Here is a 5218-nt window from a genome sequence, read left to right as displayed (position 1 = left end):
TGACCTGAAGTGATCCACTTACCTTGGTCTCCCAAAGTGCTGAGATTACAGATGTGAGCCACCGTACCCAGCCTACAAGTGATATTACCCAGGGATATGAATAGCTAAGCAATACCTTAGGCACAAAGCAGCACTATTATCAAGATGCAATATGTGAACTAATCTTTCTTCTAGCATCAGTTCAGAATTAATTTTAATCTATGTATTGTATACTGCTGCCAAAAACTCACTAATCACAATTAAATTATGAAAGTACATGTGTAAATTTATGGATAGCAATACACAATCCAAAATATGAGTTTGCTATAAAAATACAATACATGGCTAGAATCATATTACTTATAAGTAACCAGAACTGTTAATAAGAAATTAATATTAAAATTTACTGAATTTGAACTTTGATATTTCCATAACTGAACTAAACTAATTTAATAAGCCATGCTAACAAGTCTAAAATATCAAAGGAGAATAAGAATAAAGTTTATTATTAAACATAGAAGCTACAGCTAATCAACATACTTTCTTATATTTCTTGATAATACGTTGAATTTACCTTTCGAGCATGTTTTGAAGAGGTAGTCAATCTCAATCTTGTTGCTCAGGCTGGAGTGCAGTGGCCCGATCTTGGCTCACTACAGCCTCTGCCTCCCGGGTTCAAGCAATTCTGCCTCAGCCTCCCGAACAACTGGGAGATGTGTTGGAGCCTGCTAATCTTCTAGCTGAAGAGAAGGATGAGGATCTTCTGTTTGAATAATCTTTCCTGTTCTGGTTCTTTTAGAAACCCTAACACTGGCTTCATTTTAATTCATAGTGTGTAGGTTTGATTTGTCTGGCTATTTGTTTTTTGGCCTAAGAATTTCACTGGTTGTAAATTTACCTGGATGTCTGTTTATGGGATTACTTTTGCAGAATCATAATTTAGCAACCATTTATCATGGATGAAAGAGATCTGTAAAACCTGCCCAGGAACTTAAAGAATTTACTCTGAAGCATTATGAAAAAAAAAAAAAAATGAATGATGTATGACCGGGCGCGGTGGCTCATGCTTATAATCCCAGCACTTTGGGAGACCGAGGCGGGTGGATTACCTGATGTCAAGAGTTCAAGACCAGCCTGGCCAATGTGGTGAAACCCCATCTCTACTAAAAATACAAGAATTAGCCAAGTGTTATGGCGGGCGCCTGTAATCCCAGCTGCTTGGGAGGCTGAGACAAGAGAATCGCTTGAACCAGGGAGGCAGAGGTTTCAGTGAGCCAGAATCGCACCATTGTACTCTAGCCTGGACACCAAGAGCGAAAACTCGTCTCAAAAAAAAAAATGATAAATGATGTATTTCTAATTCTAGTGAGAAGGAAAGAGTATTAGTGCATATTATCAAATGAAGAAAGCAATCTCCAGAGCAAAACCTATGTATGTTCCTATTTATTAAAAGAAAAGCCACATATGTATCAAATGTCCTTTTCTGTTATAATTTTATGAATGCACATGTATGCAAATACATATATTCATATACATAAGACTTAGTCTAAACAGGAATATTCTTTCAGGAGGAATCTTGCTTCTCCTACAGAAAAATATCTAACATGGCAGGGGCAAACATAATATCGGACCAAAAAAATCTGGACCTATGTCTATTAAATTGCTCACAGTGTTTATATAATATTGGTGAAGGGAAGTAAAACTGAAGTTAGTGAAAGAGACTTCACATTTTACCCTAATACTTTTCTACTGTTTGAATTTTTTATAATTATAATACATTCAGGTATAATATATAATTTATATATAAATAGTATATATACACATACACATACATGTGTATGTGTATATATATATATATATTTTTTTTAAATAAGAAACAAGGTCTTTTTCTGTCACCCAGTCTGGAGTGCAGTGCTATGATCATAGCTCACTGTAACCTCAAGCTCTTAGGTTCAAGTGATCCTGCCACCTCAGCCTCCTGAGTAGCTAAGACTACTGGTGCATGGCACTATGGCCAGCTAAGTTTCAAAATTTTTGTAGAAACAGGGTCTTGCTATGTTGCCCAGGCTGACCTTGAACTCCTGGCCTCAAGAGATCCTTTCCCCTCAGCCTCCCATAGTGCTTGTATTACAGGCATGAGCCACTATGCACAGCCTACTTATATTATTTAAAAAACAATTAATCAAATAAGTTGGTTAGGATTAGTTTCAGTGGCATAAACAGAAACTTAAACAATGTGAAAGTTTATTTCTGTCTCCTTCTACCAGGTGAACACACAGTGTTCATCCCCTCAGGAGGACACAGCTTTTGAGGTACCATCTTGGAAGCAGAGACCAGCCCTCGCTAGACGCAAACTTCCTGGCACCTTGATTTTGGACTTCGTAGCCTCCAGAACTGTGAGAAATAAATTTCTATTATTTATAAATTAGCCAGTATTGGATATTTTGTTATAGCAGCACAAAAGGTCTAAGACAATGACTGAGAGACAGAGCTATAAGACTCAAAAGACCCCGGTCTTGAAGCCAGAAAGACCTGGCTTTGCCAGTAACATGGTATTTCAATAAAGTATGATTAAACACTCTTTGAGGGACTAGAAAGGGGAAGGAAGAATGGAGATGGATCATTTGTTTCATGCCTTTTACTTACATTTAAGGAATTATGAGCAAGTGCCTATGGATTTTTGGAATATTCTTCTCTAACACTATTAAAACTAGAAAGTGAAACTTATAGCCACAAATGTCAGTTTGAAATTTCTAATGACAATAGAAGAAATTATGTAGACTCTCTCCTAAACTATTACACCATCAATCATTGCAAAACATTTTTTTTTCATTTTGCCCAACTTCTACTCCTGTCATTCTGCCCACTCCTATAGTATCTAAAATGTAGTTTCTGTTAGAGAGAATGGTGCACCACTCAACTCATCAGCTTGAGGGCTTTGAATGGTGTTTTCTTTTTTTTTTTTTTATTTCATGGCAAGCTGACTTACAAGTGACTCAATTGTAAGCTAAGATTTATTTTAACCACCAAAGATAATTAATTCAAACAATGTTACTTACAGCCTTTAATATCACAGCTCCTAAAAACATTGAAATGCACATTTTTTACCTGCTAGTCATCTTCAGTATTCTGGAGAGGAAACATTCTTTCCTGTCCTTACAGTGGTTGTATATCTTAAAAGAGGACTGTATGACACTTGAATATTGATATTCTACCTTAAGCAAAGCAGTCACAAGAATACAAGCCATTGGCCTTTGGCCTTTTAGATATGTTCCCAACAAGTTCATATGTACCCAGTGAAAAATGTTAAATAAACTGATAAATTTTAAACATTTAAAAAGATTTTATTTATTTACTTGCCACAGCTAGATAAGAGGAACTGGGTTACTTTTGAAACTCTCAGTTTCCTTTCCTCTAAACCAGTAGCTATTGCTGGCCACTAGTATGTCGCTTCCTTTGCAGGAAGTTGCAAAAATGAGAAAGAAAAAAACAAACTAAAAAAACAAGTTGGTATTATTTTTAGCTTTCTTCTTATTTGGATATAGCTACAGTTCTTTTTCTTATGGTGATTAACTTAACTATTCAAGAGAGAAAAATGAAGCAAAGGGGACTCGTAGGGAATTAGTAGGGAATTGTGCCAAAGGACATATGGCAAGGTTATTGTCAAAAAGCTGAGCTGCTGAAATCCAGACAGTTTAAGAGCTGATCTGCTCTGCTCTTCTCCCACCTAGGAGGACTCCTACTACAATGCAAAGACTCAAGTTTCACCTTAATTAGGTTTTTCCCAGGCCAGGTATTAGTGCCCTTGGGAAAAAAGTTTAAGCTTCTCAGCTTCAGATCTTCCTCTGAATATTAGCACTATGGTAACAGTGGTACCTAACCCTTTGAAGGTCCAGGATTGTTTTAATGGTGAATGATTTACAAACTGAGTTTAAAATAGCAAAGAGGATCTAATTTTGCAAAATTTCATTTAATTCTGCTTAAGAAAATAGTATATTATATTAGCTTAGATCAGGAGTTGGGAAACTATAGCCTGCTACCATGTATTGTATAGCCTACAAATGATTTTTACATTTTTAATACACTGGAAAAAAAATTAAAGAAGACCATTATTTCATGATGTGAAAATTATACGTGTTGAAAGGAAATCTTTAGAGGTTAATTGAGCAAAGAATGATTTGTGAATTAGGCAGCCCCCAGAACCAGACTAGGGTTGGTTACAGCTAGGCATTTGCCTTATTTGAACCTGGTTTGAAGAGTTGGCTGCCTGTGGTTGGCTGAAGTTCAGCGCTGTGACTGGCTGAGACTCACTACTTGTTACAAGAGTAGGTTACAGTTCGTTTTACATATCAAGTTGAGTTATAGTTTTTTATGTACTGGGAAACCTTTAGGGCAAACTTAAAATATGTAAGGAGGCAGCTTTAGGCCACACTGAATTTAACATTTCCTCCTTTTGGTCAACCTCTCAATTTTGAAAGGATGATTAATTTTGAGGTTGCCCAAAACTTTAGGCATTGACATCACTTTTTATCATCATAAATAGAGTTATTTGGTCTCTAATCCCATTGGAAAATAGCAGAACACTGGATTTTGTAAGGTGGGAACAAGGACACAGAATAGGAAAAAAAAAAACAAAACTGATTGGTTGACATCAGATTACTTTTTTATTTTTTTTGAGATAGAGTCTCACCCTGTCATCCAGGCTGGAATGCAGTGGCACGATCTTGGCTCACTGCAACCTCACCTCTTGGGTTCAAGCGATTCTCCTGCCTCAGCCTCCCGAGTAGCTGGGACTACACGCATGTGCCACCATGCCCAGCTAATTTTTGTATTTTTAGTGGAGACAGGGTTTTGCCATGTTGGCCAGGCTGATCTTGAGCTCCTGACCTCAGGTGATCCACCCGCCTTGGCTTTCCAAAGTGCTGGGATTACAGGCATGAGCCACTGTGTCCGGCCAAGATTAGTTGTTTGTAAATAATCTGTTGTTACTTCGGATTACTTTTCTGTAAGGGATAGAGCAGAGGGGACTTCCTTACTATACTGGAATCTCCTGTTTTCAGGAGAAGAAAAAAAAACTCGTCTATTTTGGGACCTGCTTTTTAAAGTTTTAGTTTGATTTTGTGGTGCTTAGCATGAGTGACTCCATTTTGGTTTGGTCTGGTCTACTTGGGACTAGTGCAGGAGCTCAGTCCAAAACAGTGGCCTCTCATAATTTTTTTTTTTTTTTTTTTTTTTTTTT

This window comes from Colobus angolensis, unplaced genomic scaffold, assembly GCF_000951035.1.
Source record: "Colobus angolensis palliatus isolate OR3802 unplaced genomic scaffold, Cang.pa_1.0 Scaffold419, whole genome shotgun sequence".
Classification (NCBI taxonomy): domain Eukaryota; kingdom Metazoa; phylum Chordata; class Mammalia; order Primates; family Cercopithecidae; genus Colobus; species Colobus angolensis.
Note: the sequence above shows the minus strand (reverse complement) of the source record.